Below are 13,389 nucleotides of genomic sequence, written 5' to 3' on the forward strand. Positions count from 1 at the left end.
TTAGGGGTGTAAAAAAACCACCTAGGCCTGTTTGCTTTTGTCCAAGAGGAACAGAAGCTATTGGTACATGTTCTGCTTGGCTTTGAATAAAGGTTGGATCCTTATATACTTGGAAGGCATGAAAGATTTGCTCGTGGCAGATTTTCTAAATTACCACCATCCCGTCAAAATCTGTGTTTTCACATTTAAAGTTAATGCATGTTTGACACCTCAAAGGTCTAACAACATTTTTTTGTGTATATCTGGTTTCTTTTCCAGCCTGCCAATTAAACTCATAGCTGTACTTTTTTGTAATTTTTTCCATATCGTCAAGTTCGCAATATCAAATGTCCATCTCTATACTGGAGAACAAGAAGGAAAGAGAAATATCAAATATTAAATTTCCCCTAGTTGCCATACAGTGATTGAAGAGTCTTCACAATTTGGTGTTGTGTACAATATGTTTTCATGATACTTAAAGACAACCAGAGTTAATGATGCATGAATTCAGAGGCGAAGTTTAGGTTTTGAAAATACAAACGATTCAGTTATAGATAATTTTATTTTACTGCTGAGGTAAATTCTCAGAAATAACATTGATTCCTTAGATTCACAGTTCTACCATGAACATACAAAAGCATATATTTGTGAAATAAATTTTTATTAGACTCTTTGAAAATGTATAGTACACCTAGTACTGTACAAGGTTATCCATTTACCATTTTAAAATAAACTGCTGCAGATTGCATATGCCCTTGTCCCTCGGCAAATTTCATGTTTATTCTTTGCAAAGCAAAGATGTTGTATTTCTTAATCTGTTGCTTTCTCATTAGTTCATTTAGGCCATGGTGACATAGGAATATCAAAATTTGACCAAATAAGATATATGAATGTACGCCCTAGCACAAAAAGTTTGTACCAATTTTTTTTTTTAATTTCTGCTTCTAGGATATGAAAGTTCTGGTTCATGATTATGCCAACTTTCAAATCACCAAGAACAGAGATTTCAGTACAAAATCAAATGTTCCATCCATGAAGATACCTCTACTCTCAGCCACCCAGCTTGTCTTTTTGAAAAGATAAATTTATTCCAACAAAATGGCAAATAAATCAAATCCACATATGAATGTGTCGAGCGAACGAACAAATTACAAGCAACTTGTCTGAAACTTTCTCATGTAACTGGAAAGAAAAGAAAGAAAAATATCAATAAAATCATATCATTACGTAAATGCATTCGAGACGCACTTCGAGTCTTGCAACGCTTGAAAACTTCATGACAACAAGTTGCAGCTTTTGCCGACGAAAAGCGCCCCCAGCGGTGGATTAGGAAGTCACCTACGGGACAAATGTGTCATATGACTTCCAACTTCCACCTTGGCGTTGACGTTCGCTGATCACTGCGTCGCACAGGGTCCGCCTAAACACCGACAAGGACCGTCAAGTGACCGACAAGTTGGATGAAAACCCCTTTTATTCGATGTTTGGGCTTTATAACGTCATTTTCTACGATTGTGGTGAAAATGAACACAATTGACCAAACGGTAACGGCAAACACGGTTAACCGTGTGGCAAACAAGGAAACCCTACCCGGAAGTAGTAGACGCCATCTTGTATGGGATCGTTTGATTTTTCCTCGAAGGGTAATCTAACCACTATCTTTTGTGGTTTCATATCTTAATTAATGTAACAAGGGATTTGGTTTGAGGCCTACTTGATCACTCAACTGTATTATCGAAGAATGCAATAAACTGAACAATTACATATAATAGTAATCTAGCAACAAAGAGATCTAAAGCTATGACAACTAAGAGATAAAGGTGATGGACCGACAAGTTGAATGAAAACGATTTTTTTTTCGACGTTTCACCTTTTAAACGCCTATTTGTACTATCTCTTTGAGTATCAAAAGATTCGAAAGAACAGTTTCGAAAAACAAAAGTATTAAATTCCTGTCGTCATTGTGTCGATGGACGCATTCAGTTCACTTTCAACTTTAGAAATGAAGTCAAAGAATGATCACTTGTCGGTCCTTCATAGTAAGGCTAAAAGACCTGCTTCAATACGCGATTTACTTGTCGGCTGATATTTCGTTCTCTTTCTTAAGTGCCGTTGTCAATAGCGTTTATATTCACCAGCATAGTAGAAAATGACATTTCAGAACCAAGACATCGAAAAAGAATGGTTTTAATTCAATTTGTCGGTCACTTGTCGGTCCTTGTCGGTCACTTGTCGGTCCTTGTCGGTCACTTGTCGGTGCTTGTCGGTGTTTAGTATGTCCGGTCTCGGGGGACCGGGTGACTAGCTACACTGAGGCGGGGACCAGCCAAGGCGTTGACGTCAATCTCGTTCGCCGGTTGAAAACGTAACATAAAGTTTCCTCCGCCGATTTTCAAGCAGAGAGTTGGACCAATAGGGCGCCTAACAGTACAAGAATGGTCAAAATGTATTTACCCATCATCATGTTTCTACACATGGCGCAAGTTTATTCCCTTGAAGAAGACCTGCATAATCCATTCAACGTTGTATGGGCTGCACCAACTTTTAAATGCCCTGAGAAGTTCGGGATACCATTGGATTTTGAAAAGTATCGAATTATTGCAAACAAGAATGAACATTGGAAAGGTGACAAGATTTCTTTATTAGACAAGTACGATTTGGGGTTGTACCCATACTACGACAAAAATGGAACCGCTGTCAATGGTGGAATTCCTCAGGTATCGTAATGTTTCGTGTGTTTGAGAAGCCGTGCGTACCGTGCTGTGTGTTCCCGGTGTCTTCCCACCAGGCCGTATAACGCCGGGAACACACAACACGGTACGCAGGGCTAGTTTAGAGTGGTTAGAGTATACACATTGATACAGTAAGCTTACGCATTTAAACTGATTTATAAAATGTACGACCAGATAAATTCTCAACTTAGAGTATGCAGCAAAAACATCTTTGCGAGTACTACAGTATTGCATATTCAATGGACTACGGCCAGATCATGGTTTTTTTACACTTCTTTGAAATTGTTGTCCTGCACAGCAGAGGACAGGTCCAGGGAAGTTACAAAAAGTCAAATGTGAAGGAAAAAGGCAACATGATAGCAAGTGAAACTTCATTCCTGGTGATACAGTGCGAAAGCAAGCTACATTTTTTTTAAAACCTTGGCTTCACACACATTCTTCTAGCACACCTATTGTTCTGCGTGTATACTTACTTATTCACTCCATGCAAACCTTTGTTTTCCATTGAATTTTAAATTACAGTTTAAACAATTTGCTCTCTCTTTACATGTAATCAGGAATGTGCCACCTTTCAACCAAAAGACAAACTTTTAATGCTTTTCTACTTATTATACAAATCATATGGTTTGATGTCTTTGCAAAACCACAATTAAAGCCAACATTTAAGACCACTTGATGAAGAGATAGCTTCATTTTTCACTTCATTAATAAATTCACACCTCCAAGCTTTGCTACAGTCTTGCAAATTCCTGCCCAATCAGTAGTGTATGGAAATGGCATAACATCAAGACCTTATGTGGCTGGTGTAATCACATAAATAGCCTTTGAATGTACCAGCTAGTAATGACAGGTAGTATTCTACATGAACAATAGAGGACATACCATGGGTGCCGATCTAATTCAATGTACTAATTTGCATGGACCACGCAGGACTTAAAAAACTAGGCTTTAAAAGTTATTGAAACATGATTCTTAGAATGTATTTTGTGGTTTGGAGGAAAATGAAAGTTTCACACACAAAAACGAGAATATTTGACATTTTAATGAATATGTTATCAACAGCTAGATTACATTTTTGGTTGTGTAACACAAAGGAAATGGGAAGTATACTGGTTTTGTGAAGTGACATTGAAATTCAAATCTGCAGGAAGAGATAGAACAGAATATTTATCTATTGTTGCAACAGAAAGGATGTATGTTTTCCAGATGTGGTGAAACAAAGACTCTAAAAACAGGAAAAATCAAACACTGGAATCTGATTCAGTTTTCATCCTGAGGATCTGTACAATAAACATTTCATGGTCTATCATCACACATCCCTTATGTTGCAGCAAAAAGATCAATTTTTATGTTTGTCCATGGTTTGATTTTTTGATGTCTCTTTTTTCGCACAATTACAAGTACATGCAAACACCTAAAAGGTGATCACTTTAACCCTTTTCCTGCCAAGTCCATATTTCACCACCAGGTCAAGATGGTTAAAATTAATGAAACACAACATATTCCATATGGTGTATTTTAACATAATACTGTACATTTGAAAGCTGTTGAAAACATAAATACTGTAATCTTGATTTTTTCGGACTAAAGATGCTATAACAGACCAAGCCAAGTGGGTGAAAATTCATCATGTTTTCGCTTAATACCGCTTTTTACTGACTTGGCTGATGGGGAAGTAATACTGTGTGGCAGGAAAAGGGATAAAATTTATTGCAATTTATATGTGAGTTTATCTTTTTCATATACAAGGCTTCATTGTATACCTATATACTTTGCAGTATACCATGTATATTTCACTGTATACCTGACACATTATACTTCACAGTATATAGTTCACAGTATACTGTATACTTGACAGTGGTATACCTGTATAATTGATGGTATACCGTATACTTTGCAGCATACCTGTGTGCTTCACCTGTCGATTGGGTACATAACTGTAAACCTTCAGGCACTTGGCCAGCAATTTACCTGCTCTAGCTCTGGGCAGGCAGGTTAAATTCCATGCTGATTTCTCATCCCTGCCAATAGCGCCCTCATTTATCTACTGTGTCGGCAAACGAAACAGATAACAAAAGAAAATGTCATTTATATGATGGAGGGTGCATTGTTGTCTTGTTGATGATTCTGAAGGATTTATATGATGTACTAAATGTACTTATCAATTTCTTTTCTCAATCGCAGCTCACCAATCTCACTGAACATTTTGAAAAAGTTGTTGAAGACTTTGGGAAATACTTTCCAGACCCAAATTATTCTGGCTGGATTATAATCGACTGGGAACCGTGGCGACCAATCTGGGAGAGAAATTGGGATGCGAAAATGATTTACAGAAATGCGTCAATATCTTTGGTACAAGAGAGACACAAAGACTGGCCAGATGACCTAATAGAAGAGGTTGCTAAGTTTGAATTTGAAACTGCAGCCAGGAATGTTATTCAAGGAACACTGAATCTGTGCAAGAAATTGCGCCCATATGCATTATTGGTTTATATGAATTCCCAAAATGTTACAAATTCAGTGGACAGGGCACTTGTTCTGAAGCAGTACAGAGAGAGAATGATGAACAACAGTGGTTATACGATTCAAGTACAGCTCTGTTTCCGTCAATCTATGTGTCATATAACAAACTGATGCAAAGGACTTTGTTAAGGCAGCACTTACTGAAGCAAAGAGAGTGACACTGAAATCTGAACATTCCATAAACCAATCTATCCATTTGGTAGATTTAACTACTCGCACACATCCTTCTACTTTACAAATGTGAGTATGCCTGTATAGTGAAGAAGTTATAACTATTTTGCAAATTTCCAAAGTAATTCTGTAGTTGCTCACAATTCTCTCTCTCTCTCTCTCTCTCTCTCTCTCTCCTCTCTCTCTCTCTCTCAACGTTACCCCAGAAACTGGATGCCACATAATCTACATCTCAATTCATCGCGCCTCATAATACTAGATCCTCTTTTGACCAAATTCAATTTTCCAATGGTTAACAGCCTATAACCTCATGTGCCATCATCAGGTCAAATTGTTTAAAATAAGTTAGGTGTTATATATTCCAAATGATGCATTTTCATTAAAACTTGAATATTTGGAAGCCTCCTGAGTACCTATAGATGCTCTAAATATGATTTATGCTGACCAAATTATAACAAGCTAGCCAAGTTGGTGAATATATATGTGTATAATTTGACTCAATGGAATTTTACTGACTTGGCAGATTGGAAGGTGATACTATCTGGCAGGATTAGGGTTTAATAGGGTAATTTTGCAGCACCAAATTCACACTAGTGATCAAGTCTTGAAGGGATGACATGACAAATTGAATGTAAGTTTAATAGAGATAATAGTTTGAAGTGTATGGTCATCAAGTGTTGAGTATGTCCTTTCAAATAAATTTGACACAGTGCACAGCAATTGAGAAATAGAAAGAAAAAAAATTTAAACCGAAAAATGACAGATTTAACCCTTATCTTGCCAAGTTTATCATCAGGTCAAGTTGCTTAAAACCAGCTTGGCATGTCCCATACATTGCATTGGAGGCTTCAAAAGCATATGTGTCATGTAAACATGATTTTTCGTTACCAAACCTACTGTAAGAATACATACCATATCATGCCAAATGGTATAAAAAGTTTTTGTTTGATATCACTCGCTGACCACTGAACCATGACAGTCAGGTGTTTTCCATATGAAATTTTCTTACAAGAATCTTATAAGAATCTTATATTAACAGATTCTTATAAGATTCTTATTCTTACTAATTTGCATATAAAATACTTATTAAGATTCTTATAAGATTTTATAATAAGAAATCATACAGGCCACTATTACCATGTAGACTTCACTTGTCTATACTAACATTATGACCAGCTTCAGGCCTGGACCAGCTCTGAGAGTCAGACAATACTTCTTGAACACAATACAGGGAGATCATACATCAATAGCCAAAGCCTGCTTTGTGAAGATCTTTTAAGTAAACCATGTCAACTATTACTTTGTGATTGGTATAATGAACTGGTACAGAACATAAAACTTTACATCAAATGATTTAATTTTCAAAATTCAGACAAACAAGAAACATTTATATGAGTGCTATTATTTTGTTTGTGTTTCTGTATTTTGAATTAAATCGATTACTTAATTTATTTCAGGTTGATCTTGAGAATACCATTGGTCAGAGCGTAACGGAGGGCATGGCTGGTTTCGTGTTGTGGGGCGATCACAACGACAGTAACAGTGCACCAACATGTCTTGGTTTGAAGCATTACCTGGACACCATGCTTGGTCCCTATATTGTAAACGTTACAAAATTTGCAAGGAAGTGTAGTGAAGCATATTGTAGTGGTCATGGACGGTGCATCAGAAAAGATGATGATGATTACCATGGAAATGAATCACAAAAGATTGATGAATTACAACTTTTAAAACAGAGGATTTGGTCACAGTACACAGAGAGTGAAATTTATGGAAATATTGTATTCAAGAATAAGAAAGAAACAAAAGTGCAATATTCTTTCACTGAGACCAAATATGGTATCTATGGATGCCAATGTTACTCTGGTTGGCATGGCAACCAATGTGATAAAAGTTAAGGGATGAATTTAAGGTGGTTGGAAAGGCTAGAGCGTCAGTTGTAAATTTCAACAAAACTATTAAAATATAAAAGTAGTCAACATTCTCTGTGGAATAAAAAAAACTAGACATTTGAGAACAAAGGCATTGCAGAGTTATAGCCTGTTAAAACTTCTGAAAAACTGACCAAATAAGAAGAAGTTGGGGAGTCCTTAGTGTATTAACTATGGTAGAGGTCCCCTAGCTTTTAATAAAATGTTTGAAAAGGGAAAGTCATTATTTGCTGTTTTTCAGGAAAGTTTGACAAGGTGGTGCTGGCATTCAGAGTGAGTTACTGCTATTGTAAATGCATTTTTAGATTCTTTGAGTTCAAAGAGGTGTCAAAAGTGAGATTAACAAAAAAAACTGCTCTATGACTTCAAAAGAGGGGTGCAAATATGGCTTGTTTTCAACATTTTTGACAGAATAACAGTTTTCCTACATAATTGTATACCAATTTAATCCAACTTTGAAATGAGATATGGACATGGAATTTTTACAGCCTATTAACAAGGTTACAGATAAGATTTGTACGGCACAATTTTCATGTATTTGAAGTACTTTTTGAAAAATCACATTTTGAAATTTGAAAGAATTTTTAATAATTTTTTGATATATAAACCCATGTAAAATCATAAAATCTTACAATAAATAGTGTCAACATATTTATAACTAATTTGGTAATATTAATACTATCCAATTATTATTAAATTCAAATATGTAAAAAAAATATGAAAAATTAAATTTGAATATTTACTGGTGTCATATTTCAAAATCATGGCTGCAAATATACAATTTTTATATTCTTTGGATAAAATATTAACTAAGGGAGTTATCCTGAAAATTTGAACTAAATATCTTGATTCTAACACTTGAAACTTGACATTAACTCTGAGAAAAGAATTGGTGCAAAAATAGCCTTTCCAACCACCTTAAAAAAAAAGACATGCTAATTGCAACAAAGCTGTGCAGGTGTGGTAAATGTCATAGCTTTATATCTTATCATCTTTTACACATGAGATTAAATTGCATGCAGAGAGTTATGTAGGTACAATTGTATTGGAGGTGTCATATGGTTGAGTTTATGATATTTTGTCTCTTCTAGAAAAAAGGTCACATGGTTGTCATGTGGTTCACATGAGAAGAGAACAGTTCTGGGTTAATGTGACTCTGGTTTTAGCCAACATTGGTAGTGAATGAGGCTTTAAAGGTATACAGTCACCTGTAATCTAAATATGCCCATATATGGTCAAAGGGGCGTTCCTTGGTATTCAAAATACCCATGTGAGGGCGCTGTTTTTAAAAGCGGCAACCCGCTTTAATCTGTGATTGGTTAGATTTTCTGTTTCCTGGTAACTCTGGCAAAATTGGAACAGGTGACAGTATACCTTTACACTCTTTCGGGTTGAATGCAGTTCCAGGACATGGATACATAAAAAATATAATGTGGAGGTTGCATGCTTTTGTGGAAGTACATTCAAAAGTCTTCCACAGAGCGAAAAAGTCAGTTCTGACTCAACAAATTTGTAGATTATCAAAAAATTGTGAGCACATTTACTCTTTTTACAGCAGGTCAGTTTTTAATTTTGTATGTTCAGAAGCAATTTAGCAGATGTCAAAATTATGATGTTATGATACCTTGTGTGTAAGGGATTTTATTTTGGTGTTATGGAATTGTTAACAACAACATCAAGTTGATTATTTCAAAAGAAGTGTTGAGGAGGTTATGATTTTATTATTTTTCCTTTTGTCCATTTTGAATGTTTTTTCAAATTGAAATGATTGAATGAATTTGATGATAAGCAGGCTGGAAATCATTGGTTAAGAATTTTAAAAAAAATATCAATAATTAAATTTGTATTGTGGAATATTATGGGAAACCTACATCTATCATGTCTTGCTCATTGCTTCAAAATGGTAATATGATATTGATATGTTATGTCTGAGCAATCCTGCATCGTCCTGCAGTCAACACTGTCGTCACTATCAGAGGAGGTCAAAGTTGACTTAATGTCAACTGAGGTCAAAGTTGACTACATGATGGTGATTTCAGGTGATTTTATGTAGAAACAAATGAACATGTTTTTGAAATATTGATTGTGACGTACCAAGTATTGGAAGCACTATTACTATAACTTGAAGGAAATGGGAAAAATAGTCTTGTAACTGACAAAATCAGAATGTTTAAATTCACAAAATTCTGAGACAAAAAATTTGAACTTGTGTTGATTAAAGTGATCCAATATAGAATGGTGATTGGGGTAATTAAACTCTTTGAGCACCAAAGTCAATTTTTGTTGCCTTCATAAAAAATACCAGTCTATTTTTTTCTGAGTTTTTACAAATTTTTGATAAAAAATTGTAGTCAATGAAATATGATATCCTGTTGGTCTGAAACCATCAAAATAAATACAGAAAAAGTCATAAAATTGTAAAATGTTGCACTAAAATTTTGGTGGGAAAAAAGTACAGCACTCAAAGGGAAATATATTATCAACCATAATATACCGACATTATCATCAGGTGAGCTTGGACCAAAGATGACTGACAAATTAAGGCTTCAATTTTTTTGCCAGTGAGCGTTTTAGAAAGTATGCGATTTTCCACAATATGATAAATTGTTAACCACAATTGTGAATGCCATGAGGGCAGCGGAATCATAAAAAAAATATAATTGTACACATTCAATGATGTTAGTAGGTAGCTTTGCATAGTTTTGTTGAGAATGGACCTTGAAGCATAATTCTGCAGTCAATAGTTAAACTATTCAACGTGTCATGAAACAAACACTCAGCCTTTTACACAACAAGACTGTATCATTGAGCTTAAAAAACATTTTACAGGTCAAGTTCAAAGTAGAATCATTATCAGCTTTCACTGTGTCATTGAACTTAACATTGAACTATTTCAATATTGGAGGAGGGAACATTATTGAATGTACACCAAGGACTGTATGAATGAGTGCACACATGCACACCTTAGAGTTGAGGTCAACTTCCGTGTGTCATTAAATACCGTATGAATCTATTGAAGTGTGCACTTCTATAGAAGCAGAGAGACCTTGCATTGATCTATTGAAGGGATCTACTGCACTTCTTGATGCTTATAGTCATTGACTACATCAGATAATAGAAACAAGAAGTAGTATTCTTAAATGTGTGGCCTCCTTCCCTTTCACTAGCAGACACTGGTACACCCCTGTTGCTTTAGATAACTTTGTTAATTGACCCATGTATAAAAGGGAAATGAGGAAAGACCTGTCCAAAGACTTGGTATAATATCTCCGTACAGAACCTTGCGCAACCTTGGATTCTACTGACCTTTCAGATCAATTCAGTGTGACTAATACTTTATCCCAAAGTGCTGGACAATTTAAGAACAATGGGTAATTTCAAGATTTGGTGCACTTTTCACAGTTCACAGACAGTGCTAACTAAATTCTGCCTTTTGGATCCTCAAAGAATGTGAATACTTCTTTTCTAAAAGCCAAAAAGCAGTAAAAGGATTTTGTTGCAGTTTTGATCGGTATCTTTTCCATTACTTGATTCCCTCCAGGGATGAGACATAGGCTTTTAACTACAAGTCATTTTCTATGACATAGTCCCCACTTGGTTCATGAATGTGGCATCAAATAGTTGTCACATGGCCACATTGGAAGGTATCAGAAAACGGATGTGCAAGTGTATATATGATATAATGAGTAATCCTTGTACTGAGTTTGAAAGAAATCGTTCCAGGCATCTCTGAGAAATTTGCGTCAACGTATGGACACACAGCTGCATGGACATGACCAAATCTATGTCCCCCAAGACTTTATCTGTGGGGACTAAAAGTAAAAAAATAGCGCCAATGGCACTTGATCACAACTGGCACATTGTGAAACTACTCTATCTCTGGGTACACCTGTACATGAAATACTGAATGGGTACTAGGTGCTGCGGGTTTGGAGTTTGTCAGTAAATGCACACAGAAAACAAAGTCCCGAAGTAGCGAATTCCAGCCATTTTCAAACCACACTGTTTGTCAGTGGGGTAAGCAATATTCGCAAAAATCACATTTCCAGGCTAATAGACTATGTTTTACGAAATCACACGTCCTTATTACAAAATAAAAAGATCTTTGTCTTTAAATCAATGCGCCAGTAAACAGGTCCAGCAGCTAGTTATGTCATCAAGTTTGTATTGTTAAGGGTCATAACAAATGTGAGGAAATCTAAAACATGAAATATGTTGTTTTTAGCTTCTATAGACTATAGTCTATAGAAGCTATTGGGATGGGATTTGTCCGGCGTCCGTCGTCAGTCTGTATGTATGTATGATGTATGTCCGTTTGTGAGGCGTCCGTCCACTCAAATATCTTTAGAACCGCAGTACCTACTGATTTGATATTTGTTGTGTAGATGAAAAATGATTTTGAGAAACTTTTTTTTTTAATTTTTTGATATTGTTGAAAATAGGCAAATTAATGCCAAAAAAGGTGTTTTTGGTAAAAAATCTTCTTCTTCATAACCGCTGGTCAGACAGCTTTGTTATTTGGTATACAGGTCCCTAGGGATAACCCAACTTAGATTTGTTCAAATTGTGATGAAATATGCAAATGTGTATTTTTAAGGAATTTTTTGTCATTTTTGGTCAAAATTTGACTTACATTGTATGTAATTCTTGTACTGTATAAACCCTATCAATTCACCCAGAAAAAATAATTAATATGATTTTAAATAATTGAATTAGGAAATCATCAAAGCCAAAATTATTTTAGTGTGGAATTATCAGAAAGTTCAACTTTTTTGACAGTTCATAGTGAATTGAGGATTAAAAGATGTAAAGGCAACTTTCCTGAATCCCAACTTTGATATATTCTGAACCACCATTTATGTTATCTAAAAGGAATTGCTCATAATAGTTTGTCATGATAGGGTGGTCAAATAAATAGAGATAGAGAAAGTTCTAATTTCCATTTATGGTTGACTTGGTAAGGATAAAATAAGATTACTTTTTGAGGAAAAAAATAGAGTGGTCAATTAAAAGAGTGGTCAAAGTGATATGGTTTTTATGGTAAAGCTGGGCTGTAAGATTCCTCATGTGCTATTTATAGCAATTATGCAATCTGTGTAAACAGTGCAATGAAAGTGTAACATGATTCCTTATAATGCTTTTGAGATGACCTTGAACTTCTTAAGTTTCAAACATTTGTCTCTTCAGTGTGCTTTCTCTGAGTACGTACAGTCTCAATTTATTCAACAGAACTTACTTAACAATGTTAATTTGAAAGTTAAAATGTGCTTGGTTAATAGGATGAAAATACTGAGATAACCAGCTCAAGATTCTTTATAACCTGACAGATATGCTGTTTTTTTATGACGTAAATCTTGATTTAAGCAAGTCTTGTTTACTTTAATTAGGATGTAATTAACTCTCGTCTATTTGCTGTTATAGACTAATATAGTCTGATGAAATATGCAAATCTGTATTTTTACGGAATTTTTTTCCATTTTTGGTCAGGCCATCCTGAAATGAGCTATCAAAGATATCCACCTTCTTCATCAATACATGTGTCACACAAGGTTATTCTCAACAGAACACAGCAGAGCTCTGTCAACTGTTGAGTCACTTGTGTTTTCAAAACCGCTGGTCAGACAGCTTTAATATTTGGTTTACTTGTCCCTAGGATGACCTTAGTGAGATAATTTCATACAGTCAGGAAATACTTAATTTTGTATCCATGTCTATAGTAGCTTCAGGGACTTTGGCCCTATGTTTTATCAATTTTATTACCAAAAGCGCATGAAAATCTCTGATACTTTGAATCAGCCATCCTGCATATTTGTAACATTCATCAAAACCTCATTTCTGTTCCACAACTCATTAAATAGTCCACAATGCAGGATTGGTGTACATTCCAAAACTACATATATGAAAGACACCCTAAAATCAATTAGTTAAAGGGGGTTAGAAATTTCCCAAAACTATCTAACCGCTGCTCTGTTTGGCTCCATTTTTTCGGAATCGGAACCTTGGAATTAGTCTGAATATCTCTACCAAATATCAATGCAGTCTGTTCAGCAGTA

At 35.2% G+C, this 13,389-nt stretch overlaps 1 pseudogene; it reads left to right on the forward strand.

Annotated features, from left to right (window-relative positions):
* Window positions 1–1,410: 1,410 nt before the first annotated feature.
* LOC139137753 (hyaluronidase-1-like) lies at window positions 1,411–10,842 on the forward strand (annotated as a pseudogene).
* Window positions 10,843–13,389: the final 2,547 nt, after the last annotated feature.

Source organism: Ptychodera flava, chromosome 7 (genome assembly GCF_041260155.1).
Source record: "Ptychodera flava strain L36383 chromosome 7, AS_Pfla_20210202, whole genome shotgun sequence".
Lineage (NCBI taxonomy): Eukaryota > Metazoa > Hemichordata > Enteropneusta > Ptychoderidae > Ptychodera > Ptychodera flava.